This window comes from Salvelinus alpinus, chromosome 24 (genome assembly GCF_045679555.1).
Source record: "Salvelinus alpinus chromosome 24, SLU_Salpinus.1, whole genome shotgun sequence".
Classification (NCBI taxonomy): domain Eukaryota; kingdom Metazoa; phylum Chordata; class Actinopteri; order Salmoniformes; family Salmonidae; genus Salvelinus; species Salvelinus alpinus.
The window spans coordinates 47,801,188-47,814,653 of record NC_092109.1 but is presented as its reverse complement, the minus strand read 5'-3'; positions in this window follow the sequence as shown (position 1 = coordinate 47,814,653).

Below are 13,466 nucleotides of genomic sequence, written 5' to 3'. Positions count from 1 at the left end.
AGTCTCAAGATGAGCCCTTACCCAGTCAGAGTCTCAAGATGAGCCCTTACCCAGTCAGAGTATCCAGATGAGCCCTTACCCAGTCAGAGTCTCAAGATGAGCCCTTACCCAGTCAGAGTCTCAAGATGAGCCCTTACCCAGTCAGAGTATCAAGATGAGCCCTTACCCAGTCAGAGTCTCAAGATGAGCCCTTACCCAGTCAGAGTATCAAGATGAGCCCTTACCCAGTCAGAGTATCAAGATGAGCCCTTACCCAGTCAGAGTATCAAGATGAGCCCTTACCCAGTCAGAGTATCAAGATGAGCCCTTACCCAGTCAGAGTATCAAGATGAGCCCTTACCCAGTCAGAGTATCAAGATGAGCCCTTACCCAGTCACACAGAGTCAAGATGAGCCCTTACCCAGTCAGAGTATCAAGATGAGCCCTTACCCAGTCAGAGTATCAAGATGAGCCCTTACCCAGTCAGAGTATCAAGATGAGCCCTTACCCAATCAGAGTCTCAAGATGAGCCCTTACCCAGTCACACAGAGCACTGTGTATCTGCACCTATAACTTGGTAGAAGACCAAAAAAGAGGAGAACTTGTTTATTTAGGGCCAAAATTGTGATTAATCATGATTAACTAATGCCATTAACTTGATTTAAATATTTTCATTGTTTGACAGCCTTAATAACTACTCAATATCAGATCAGTCAGAATTTAGCCATGTCAGTTGTCACCAGATGGTTCTGTGTGTGTGTCAGTTGTCACTAGAGGGTTCTGTTTTCATGTCAGTTGTCACCAGAGGGTTCTATTGGGTTCTGTTTGTGTGTCAGTTGTCACTAGAGGGTTCTGTTGGGTTCTGTTTGTGTGTCAGTTGTCACTAGAGGGTTCTGTTGGGTTCTGTTTGTGTGTCAGTTGTCACTAGAGGGTTCTATTGGGTTCTGTTTGTGTGTCAGTTGTCACCAGAGGGTTCTATTGGGTTCTGTTTGTGTCAGTTGTCACCAGAGGGTTCTGTTTGTGTGTCAGTTGTCACTAGAGGGTTCTATTGGGTTCTGTTTGTGTGTCCGTTGTCACTAGAGGGTTCTATTGGGTTCTGTTTGTGTCAGTTGTCACCAGAGGGTTCTGTTTGTGTGTCAGTTGTCACTAGAGGGTTCTATTGGGTTCTGTTTGTGTGTCAGTTGTCACTAGAGGGTTCTATTTGTGTGTCAGTTGTCACCAGAGGGTTCTATTGGGTTCTGTTTGTGTCAGTTGTCACCAGAGGGTTCTGTTTGTGTGTCAGTTGTCACTAGAGGGTTCTATTGGGTTCTGTTTGTGTGTCAGTTGTCACCAGAGGGTTCTGTTTGTGTGTCAGTTGTCACTAGAGGGTTCTGTTTGTGGCCTGGTATTCAGTATGACAGCTTTTCAGCTAAGGCCCTGTCTAGACTTGACAGTTCATGCAGCTTTAGTATTCTGATCATGGAGATCTGATCATGAAATTCTGAACACATCATGCATCTACATTTAAATGTGTCTACCAGGTCCCGATCCCCTTTTCTAGCACTATATTAAAATGCCAGTATGCATTAATGGTAGAATCGGCTAAATATGATAACCCAACAACAGCTTGATGATGCTTACTACTGTAGTTAGCTAGCTAGCCAGCTACACTATATATACAAAAGTATGTGGACACCTCTTCAAATTAGTGGAATCGTTTTTTTCAGCCACACCTGTGACCGGTGTATAAAATCGAGCACACGGCCATGCAATCTCCATAGACAAACATCGGCAGTAGAATGGCCTGTACTGAGGAGCTCAGTGAATCGACCTTGCACTGTCATAGGATGCCACCTTTCCAATAAGTCAGTTTGTCAAATATCTGTCCTTCTAGAGCTGCCCCTGACAACTGTAAGTGCTGGTATTGTGAAGGAGCAATAACAGCTCAGCCGTGAAGTGGTAGGCCACACGTGCTCACAGAATGGGACCGCCCAGAGCTGTAACGTGTAAAAATCGTCTGTCCTCTGGAAGCAACATCAGCACAAGAACTGTTCGTTGGAAAACCTCATGAAATGGGTTTCCATGGTCGAGCAGCTACACACAAGCCTAAGATCACCAATACCAAGCGTCAGGTGGAGTGGTGTAAAGCTCGCCGCCATTGGACTCATGAAACGCATTCTCTGGAGTGATGTATCATGCTTCACCATCTGGCAGTCCGGTGGACAAATCTGGGTTTGGCAGGATGACAGGAGAATCTTAATGCTACAGCACACAATGAAATTCTAGATGATGATTCTGTGATTCTAGATGATGATTCTGTGATTCTAGATGATGATTCTGTGATTCTAGATGATGATTCTGTGATTCTAGATGATGATTCTGTGATTCTAGATGATGATTCTGTGATTTTAGATGATGATTCTGTGATTCCAACTTTGTGGCAATAGTTTCCTGTTTCAGCATGCCAATGCCCCCGTGCAAAAACCGAGGTCTATACAGAAATGGTTTGTCGAGATCGGTGTAGAAGAACTTGACTGGCCTGCACAAAGCCCTGACCTCAACCCTATCGAACACCTTTGGGATGAATTGGAACGCCGACTGCGAGCCAGGCCTAATCGCCCAACATCAGTTTCCGACCTCACTAATGCTCTTGTGGCTGAATGGAAGCAAGTCCCCGCAGCAATGTTCCACCATCTAGTGGAAAGCCTTCCCAGAAGAGTGGAGGCTGTTATAGCAGCAAAGTGGGGGACCAGCTCCATATTAATGACTTCCCAGAAGAGTGGAGGCTGTTATAGCAGCAGAAGGGGGACCAACTCCATATTAATGACTTCCCAGAAGAGTGGAGGCTGTTATAGCAGCAAAGGGGGGACCAACTCCATATTAATGACTTCCCAGAAGAGTGGAGGCTGTTATCGCAGCAAAGGGGGGACCAACTCCATATTAATGACTTCCCTGAAGAGTGGAGGCTGTTATAGCAGCAGAAGGGGGACCAACTCCATATTATTGCCCATGACTTTGGAATGAGATGTTCAACTAGCAGGTGTCCAGATACTTTTAGTCATGTAGTGGAGCTAGCAAAGCTAAAAGGAAAGCAGGGATGGGCAGGGCTGGGGAGTAACGGATTACATGTAATCGATTACATGTAAGGGATTACAAAAACCCGGTAACTGTAATCCGTTACATGTAAGGGTTTACAAAAACCCGGTAACTGTAATCCGTTACATGTAAGGGTTTACAAAAACCCGGTAACTGTAATCCGTTACATGTAAGGGTTTACAAAAACCCGGTAACTGTAATCCGTTACATGTAAGGGATTACAAAAACCCGGTAACTGTAATCCGTTACTTTACCAGCAAATATATTGTAATCAGATTACAGATACTTTAGAAAAACTATATGATTACTTCGAGGATAACTTTTAAATGGACACTTCTCTGTTTTCTCAATGACATTCAAGTCAACATTGAAAAAAGGCGCAAGTTTAAGTTTGTTCCACCTGAGCGAGTCTGACCACAAGTCAGAGACCACTATGTTGACACACCAAATGGGTTTGATCAATCGTGGGAAAAGAGCAGGAATAGGTTTCTTTTTAGGTTACAGTCCAAGCTATGTCTTCTAATGGTGCGACTGCTGTCGGCATCCAAAGAGGTTCCAACTTGAATAAACGCTTGGAGGAAAGGACGACATCAGGATGACAGCGGTGGTGTAGTCTACGGCGATACGGACATCACTTACTATTGATATCTACATAGAGCAGTGATGTGAATCACACTGCTGCTCCCTCATTTAGCTATTTGTGCCTTGCGGATTGTGGTTGATCTAAATGTGTATTTAAACCCAATAATGGTTAAATTCAAGAAGTTTAAGCTGCCTATCAATCATTGTTTTTGAAACCAGTGGACAGCCAGTGAAAAATGTGCTCGTGTAACAGCTGCATAGTGAGGATCCCAGCCTATAGAATAACAGCTGCATAGTGTAGATCCCAGCCTATAGAATAACAGCTGCATAGTGAGGATCCCAGCCTATAGAACAACAGCTGCATAGTGTGGATCCCGGCCTATAGAACAACAGCTGCATAGTGTGGATCCCAGCCTATAGAATAACAGCTGCATAGTGCAGATCCCGGCCTATAGAATAACAGCTGCATAGTGCAGATCCCGGCCTATAGAATAACAGCTGCATAGTGTGGATCCCGGCCTATAGAATAACAGCTGCATAGTGTGGATCCCGGCCTATAGAATAACAGCTGCATAGTGTGGATCCCGGCCTATAGAATAACAGCTGCATAGTGTGGATCCCGGCCTATAGAATAACAGCTGCATAGTGTGGATCCCGGCCTATAGAATAACAGCTGCATAGTGTGGATCCCGGCCTATAGAATAACAGCTGCATAGTGTGGATCCCGGCCTATAGAATAACAGCTGCATAGTGTGGATCCCAGCCTATAGAATAACAGCTGCATAGTGTGGATCCCGGCCTATAGAATAACAGCTGCATAGTGTGGATCCCAGCCTATAGAATAACAGCTGCATAGTGTGGATCCCAGCCTATAGAATAACAGCTGCATAGTGTGGATCCCAGCCTATAGAATAACAGCTGTATAGTGAGGATCCTAGCCTATAGAATAACAGCTGCATAGTGAGGATCCCAGCCTATAGAATAACAGCTGCATAGTGCGGATCCCAGCCTATAGAATAACAGCTGCATAGTGTGGATCCCAGCCTATAGAATAACAGCTGCATAGTGCAGATCCCAGCCTATAGAATAACAGCTGCATAGTGCAGATCCCAGCCTATAGAATAACAGCTGCATAGTGCAGATCCCAGCCTATAGAATAACAGCTGCATAGTGGGGATCCCAGCCTATAGAATAACAGCTGCATAGTGGGGATCCCAGCCTATAGAATAACAGCTGCATAGTGTAGATCCCAGCCTATAGAATAACAGCTGCATAGTGTGGATCCCAGCCTATAGAATAACAGCTGCATAGTGTGGATCCCAGCCTATAGAATAACAGCTGCATAGTGTAGATCCCAGCCTATAGAATAACAGCTGCATAGTGTGGATCCCAGCCTATAGAATAACAGCTGCATAGTGTGGATCCCAGCCTATAGAATAACAGCTGCATAGTGTAGATCCCAGCCTATAGAATAACAGCTGCATAGTGTGGATCCCAGCCTATAGAATAACAGCTGCATAGTGTGGATCCCAGCCTATAGAATAACAGCTGCATAGTGAGGATCCCAGCCTATAGAATAACAACTGCCTGATGTGGATCCCAGCCTATAGAATAACAGCTGCATAGTGAGGATCCCAGCCTATAGAATAACAGCTGCATAGTGTGGATCCCAGCCTATAGAATAACAGCTGCATAGTGAGGATCCCAGCCTATAGAATAACAGCTGCATAGTGAGGATCCCAGCCTATAGAATAACAGCTGTATAGTGTGGATCCCAGCCTATAGAATAACAGCTGCATAGTGTGGATCCCAGCCTATAGAATAACAGCTGCATAGTGTGGATCCCAGCCTATAGAATAACAGCTGCATAGTGAGGATCCCAGCCTATAGAATAACAGCTGCATAGTGAGGATCCCAGCCTATAGAATAACAGCTGCCTGATGTGGATCCCAGCCTATAGAATAACAGCTGCATAGTGAGGATCCCAGCCTATAGAATAACAGCTGCATTGTGTGGATCCCAGCCTATAGAATAACAGCTGCATAGTGAGGATCCCAGCCTATAGAATAACAGCTGCATAGTGTGGATCCCAGCCTATAGAATAACAGCTGCATAGTGTGGATCCCAGCCTATAGAATAACAGCTGCATAGTGTGGATCCCAGCCTATAGAATAACAGCTGTATAGTGTGGATCCCAGCCTATAGAATAACAGCTGTATTGTGTGGATCCCAGCCTATAGAATAACAGCTGCATAGTGTGGATCCCAGCCTATAGAATAACAGCTGCATAGTGTGGGTCCCAGCCTATAGAATAACAGCTGCATAGTGTGGATCCCAGCCTATGTAATAACAGCTGCATAGTGTGGATCCCAGCCTATAGAATAACAGCTGCATAGTGTGGATCCCAGCCTATAGAATAACAGCTGCATAGTGTGGATCCCAGCCTATAGAATAACAGCTGCATAGTGTGGATCCCAGCCTATAGAATAACAGCTGTATTGTGTGGATCCCAGCCTATAGAATAACAGCTGCATAGTGTGGATCACAGCCTATAGAATAACAGCTGTATAGTGTGGATCCCAGCCTATAGAATAACAGCTGCATAGTGTGGATCCCAGCCTATAGAATAACAGCTGCATAGTGTGGATCCCAGCCTATAGAATAACAGCTTTATAGTGTGGATCCCAGCCTATAGAATAACAGCTGTATTGTGTGGATCCCAGCCTATAGAATAACAGCTGCATAGTGTGGATCCCAGCCTATAGAATAACAGCTGTATAGTGTGGATCCCAGCCTATGGAATAACAGCTGCATAGTGTGGATCCCAGCCTATAGAATAACAGCTGCATAGTGTGGATCCCAGCCTATAGAATAACAGCTGCATAGTGTGGATCCCAGCCTATAGAATAACAGCTGCATAGTGCAGATCCCAGCCTATAGAATAACAGCTGCATAGTGTGGATCCCAGCCTATAGAATAACAGCTGCATGGTGTGGATCCCATCCTATGGAACAACAGCTGCATGGTGTGGATCCCATCCTATAGAATAACAGCTGCATAGTGTGGATCCCAGCCTATAGAATAACAGCTGCATAGTGTGGATCCCAGCCTATAGAATAACAGCTGCATAGTGTGGATCCCAGCCTATAGAATAACAGCTGCATAGTGTGGATCCCAGCCTATAGAATAACAGCTGCATAGTGTGGATCCCAGCCTATAGAATAACAGCTGTATAGTGTGGATCCCAGCCTATGGAATAACAGCTGCATAGTGTGGATCCCAGCCTATAGAATAACAGCTGTATAGTGTGGATCCCAGCCTATAGAATAACAGCTGCATAGTGTGGATCCCAGCCTATAGAATAACAGCTGAATAGTGTGGATCCCAGCCTATAGAATAACAGCTGCATAGTGCAGATCCCAGCCTATAGAATAACAGCTGTATAGTGTGGATCCCAGCCTATAGAATAACAGCTGCATAGTGAGGATCCCAGCCTATGGAACAACAGCTGCATAGTGTGGATCCCAGCCTATAGAATAACAGCTGCATGGTGTGGATCCCATCCTATAGAATAACAGCTGCATAGTGAGGATCCCAGCCTATAGAATAACAGCTGCATAGTGTGGATCCCAGCCTATAGAATAACAGCTGCATAGTGTGGATCCCAGCCTATAGAATAACAGCTGCATAGTGTGGATCCCAGCCTATAGAATAACAGCTGCATAGTGAGGATCCCAGCCTATAGAATAACAGCTGCATAGTGTGGATCCCAGCCTATAGAATAACAGCTGCATAGTGTGGATCCCAGCCTATAGAATAACAGCTGCACAGTGTGGATCCCAGCCTATAGAATAACAGCTGCATAGTGAGGATCCCAGCCTATAGAATAACAGCTGCATAGTGTGGATCCCAGCCTATAGAATAACAGCTGCATAGTGTGGATCCCAGCCTATAGAATAACAGCTGCATGGTGTGGATCCCATCCTATAGAATAACAGCTGCATAGTGAGGATCCCAGCCTATAGAATAACAGCTGCATAGTGTGGATCCCAGCCTATAGAATAACAGCTGCATAGTGTGGATCCCAGCCTATAGAATAACAGCTGCATAGTGTGGATCCCAGCCTATAGAATAACAGCTGCATAGTGAGGATCCCAGCCTATAGAATAACAGCTGCATAGTGAGGATCCCAGCCTATAGAACAACAGCTGCATAGTGTGGATCCCAGCCTATAGAATAACAGCTGCATAGTGTGGATCCCAGCCTATAGAATAACAGCTGCATAGTGTGGATCCCAGCCTATGGAATAACAGCTGCATAGTGAGGATCCCAGCCTATAGAATAACAGCTGCATAGTGTGGATCCCAGCCTATAGAATAACAGCTGCATAGTGTGGATCCCAGCCTATAGAATAACAGCTGTATAGTGTGGATCCCAGCCTATAGAATAACAGCTGCATAGTGTGGATCCCAGCCTATGGAATAACAGCTGTATAGTGTGGATCCCAGCCTATAGAATAACAGCTGCCTGGTGTGGATCCCAGCCTATAGAATAACAGCTGCATAGTGTGGATCCCAGCCTATGGAATAACAGCTGCATAGTGTGGATCCCAGCCTATAGAATAACAGCTGCATAGTGTGGATCCCAGCCTATGGAATAACAGCTGCATAGTGTGGATCCCAGCCTATAGAATAACAGCTGCATAGTGTGGATCCCAGCCTATAGAATAACAGCTGCATAGTGAGGATCCCAGCCTATAGAACAACAGCTGCATAGTGTGGATCCCAGCCTATAGAATAACAGCTGTATAGTGAGGATCCCAGCCTATAGAATAACAGCTGTATAGTGAGGATCCCAGCCTATGGAATAACAGCTGCATAGTGAGGATCCCAGCCTATAGAACAACAGCTGCATAGTGTGGATCCCAGCCTATAGAATAACAGCTGTATAGTGAGGATCCCAGCCTATAGAATAACAGCTGCATAGTGAGGATCCCAGCCTATAGAATAACAGCTGCATAGTGTGGATCCCAGCCTATAGAATAACAGCTGCATAGTGTGGATCCCAGCCTATAGAATAACAGCTTCATAGTATGGATCCCAGCCTATAGAATAACAGCTGCATAGTGTGGATCCCAGCCTATAGAATAACAGCTGCATAGTGTGGATCCCAGCCTATGGAATAACAGCTGCATAGTGTGGATCCCAGCCTATAGAATAACAGCTGCATAGTGTGGATCCCAGCCTATGGAATAACAGCTGCATAGTGTGGATCCCAGCCTATAGAATAACAGCTGCATAGTGTGGATCCCAGCCTATAGAATAACAGCTGCATAGTGTGGATCCCAGCCTATAGAATAACAGCTGCATAGTGAGGATCCCAGCCTATAGAATAACAGCTGCATAGTGTGGATCCCAGCCTATAGAATAACAGCTGCATAGTGAGGATCCCAGCCTATAGAATAACAGCTGCATAGTGTGGATCCCAGCCTATGGAATAACAGCTGCATAGTGTGGATCCCAGCCTATAGAATAACAGCTGCATAGTGTGGATCCCAGCCTATAGAATAACAGCTGCATAGTGAGGATCCCAGCCTATAGAATAACAGCTGCATAGTGTGGATCCCAGCCTATAGAATAACAGCTGTATAGTGTGGATCCCAGCCTATAGAATAACAGCTGTATAGTGTGGATCCCAGCCTATAGAATAACAGCTGCATAGTGTGGATCCCAGCCTATGGAATATCAGCTGCATAGTGTGGATCCCAGCCTATAGAATAACAGCTGTATAGTGTGGATCCCAGCCTATAGAATAACAGCTGCATAGTGTGGATCCCAGCCTATAGAATAACAGCTGCATAGTGTGGATCCCAGCCTATAGAATAACAGCTGCATAGTGAGGATCCCAGCCTATAGAATAACAGCTGCATAGTGAGGATCCCAGCCTATAGAATAACAGCTGCATAGTGTAGATCCCAGCCTATAGAATAACAGCTGCATAGTGAGGATCCCAGCCTATGGAACAACAGCTGCATAGTGAGGATCCCAGCCTATAGAAAAACAGCTGCATAGTGTGGATCCCAGCCTATAGAATAACAGCTGCATAGTGAGGATCCCAGCCTATAGAATAACAGCTGCATAGTGAGGATCCCAGCCTATGGAATAACAGCTGCATAGTGCGGATCCCAGCCTATAGAATAACAGCTGCATAGTGAGGATCCCAGCCTATAGAATAACAGCTGTATTGTGTGGATCCCAGCCTATAGAATAACAGCTGCATAGTGAGGATCCCAGCCTATAGAATAACAGCTGTATAGTGTGGATCCCAGCCTATAGAATAACAGCTGCATAGTGTGGATCCCAGCCTATAGAATAACAGCTGCATAGTGTGGATCCCAGCCTATAGAATAACAGCTGTATAGTGTGGATCCCAGCCTATGGAATAACAGCTGTATAGTGTGGATCCCAGCCTATAGAATAACAGCTGCATAGTGAGGATCCCAGCCTATAGAATAACAGCTGCATAGTGAGGATCCCAGCCTATAGAATAACAGCTGCATAGTGTGGATCCCAGCCTATAGAATAACAGCTGTATAGTGTGGATCCCAGCCTATGGAATAACAGCTGTATAGTGAGGATCCCAGCCTATAGAATAACAGCTGCATAGTGAGGATCCCAGCCTATAGAATAACAGCTGCATAGTGTGGATCCCAGCCTATGGAATAACAGCTGCATAGTGTGGATCCCAGCCTATAGAATAACAGCTGCATAGTGAGGATCCCAGCCTATAGAATAACAGCTGCATAGTGTGGATCCCAGCCTATAGAATAACAGCTGCATAGTGAGGATCCCAGCCTATAGAATAACAGCTGCATAGTGAGGATCCCAGCCTATAGAATAACAGCTGCATAGTGTGGATCCCAGCCTATGGAATAACAGCTGCATAGTGTGGATCCCAGCCTATAGAATAACAGCTGCATAGTGAGGATCCCAGCCTATAGAATAACAGCTGCATAGTGAGGATCCCAGCCTATAGAATAACAGCTGCATAGTGTGGATCCCAGCCTATGGAACAACAGCTGCATAGTGAGGATCCCAGCCTATAGAATAACAGCTGCATAGTGAGGATCCCAGCCTATAGAATAACAGCTGCATAGTGAGGATCCCAGCCTATAGAATAACAGCTGCATAGTGAGGATCCCAGCCTATAGAATAACAGCTGCATAGTGTGGATCCCAGCCTATAGAATAACAGCTGCATAGTGAGGATCCCAGCCTATAGAATAACAGCTGCATAGTGTGGATCCCAGCCTATAGAATAACAGCTGCATAGTGAGGATCCCAGCCTATAGAATAACAGCTGCATAGTGAGGATCCCAGCCTATAGAATAACAGCTGCATAGTGTGGATCCCAGCCTATAGAATAACAGCTGTATAGTGAGGATCCCAGCCTATAGAATAACAGCTGCATAGTGTGGATCCCAGCCTATAGAATAACAGCTGCATAGTGCAGATCCCAGCCTATAGAATAACAGCTGCATGGTGTGGATCCCAGCCTATAGAATAACAGCTGCATAGTGTGGATCCCAGCCTATAGAATAACAGCTGCATAGTGGGGATCCCAGCCTATAGAATAACAGCTGCATAGTGGGGATCCCAGCCTATAGAATAACAGCTGCCTGGTGTGGATCCCAGCCTATAGAATAACAGCTGCATAGTGAGGATCCCAGCCTATAGAATAACAGCTGCATAGTGTGGATCCCAGCCTATAGAATAACAGCTGCATAGTGTGGATCCCAGCCTATAGAATAACAGCTGCATAGTGTGGATCCCAGCCTATAGAATAACAGCTGCATAGTGTGGATCCCAGCCTATAGAATAACAGCTGCATAGTGTGGATCCCAGCCTATAGAATAACAGCTGCATAGTGTGGATCCCAGCCTATGGAATAACAGCTGCATAGTGTGGATCCCAGCCTATGGAATAACAGCTGCATAGTGTGGATCCCAGCCTATAGAATAACAGCTGTATAGTGAGGATCCCAGCCTATAGAATAACAGCTGCATGGTGTGGATCCCAGCCTATGGAATAACAGCTGCATAGTGTGGATCCCAGCCTATGGAATAACAGCTGCATAGTGTGGATCCCAGCCTATAGAATAACAGCTGTATAGTGAGGATCCCAGCCTATAGAATAACAGCTGCATAGTGAGGATCCCAGCCTATGGAATAACAGCTGCATAGTGAGGATCCCAGCCTATAGAATAACAGCTGCATAGTGTGGATCCCAGCCTATGGAATAACAGCTGCATAGTGTGGATCCCAGCCTATAGAATAACAGCTGTATAGTGAGGATCCCAGCCTATGGAATAACAGCTGTATAGTGAGGATCCCAGCCTATAGAATAACAGCTGCATAGTGTGGATCCCAGCCTATAGAATAACAGCTGCATAGTGTGGATCCCAGCCTATGGAATAACAGCTGCATAGTGTGGATCCCAGCCTATAGAATAACAGCTGTATAGTGAGGATCCCAGCCTATAGAATAACAGCTGCATGGTGTGGATCCCAGCCTATAGAATAACAGCTGCATAGTGTGGATCCCAGCCTATAGAATAACAGCTGCATAGTGTGGATCCCAGCCTATAGAATAACAGTTGCATAGTGTGGATCCCAGCCTATGTAATAAAAGTTGTGCTTTAATTGCTCAGTCTAATTCATGGTGATAAAATAAATAAATCTATAGGCCTAATGGACACATGCTCAAACACACACGCTTTTCTAGACTTAAAGGGGCAATCTGTAGTTGCTACATCCAGTTTTAGACATTATACAGTTGAAGTCGGAAGTTTACATACACTTTAGCCAAATACATTTAAACTCAGTTTTTCACAATTCCTGACATTTAATCCGAGTAAAAATTCCCTGTCTTAGGTCAGTTAGGATCACCACTTTATTTAAAGAATGTGAAATGTCAGAATAACAGTAGAGAGAATTATTTATTTCAGCTTTTATTTCTTTCCAGTTCTGCCCACAAAGGTTCTATAGGATTGAGGTCAAGGCTTTGTGATGGCCACTCCAATACCTTGACTTTGTTTTCCTTAAGCCATTTTGCCACAACTTTGGAAGTATGCTTGGGGTCATTGTCCATTTGGAAGACCAATTTGTGACCAAGCTTTAACTTCCTGACTGATGTCTTGAGATGTTGCTTCAATATATCCACATACTTTTGCTTTCTCATGATGTCATCTATTTTGTGAAGTGCACCAGTCCCTCCTGAAGCAAAGCACCCCTACAACATGATGCTGCCACCCCCGTGTTTCTTCGGCTTGCAAGCCTCCCCCTTTTTCCTCCAATCATAACGATGGTCATATGGCCAAACAGTTCTATTTATGTTTCATCAGACCAGAGGACATTTCTCCAAAAAGTATGATCTTTGTCCCCATGTGCAGTTGCAAACCGTAGTCTGGCTTTTCTATGGCGGTTTTGGAGCAGTGGCTTCTTCCTTGCTGAGCGGCCTTTCAGGTTATGTCGATATAGGACTCGTTTTACTGTGGATATAGATACTTTTGTACCTGTTTCCTCCAGCATCTTCACAAGGTCCTTTGCTGTTGTTCTGGGATTGATTTGCATTTTTCGCACTAAAGTACGTTCATCTCTAGGAGACAGAACGCATCTCCTTCCTGAGCGGTATGACGGCTGTGTGGTCCCATGGTGTTTATACTTGCGTACTATTGTTTGTACAGATGAACGTGGTACCTTCAGGCGTTTGGAAATTGCTCCCAAGGATGAACCAGACTTGTGGAGGTCTACATTTTCTTTTCAGAGGTCTTG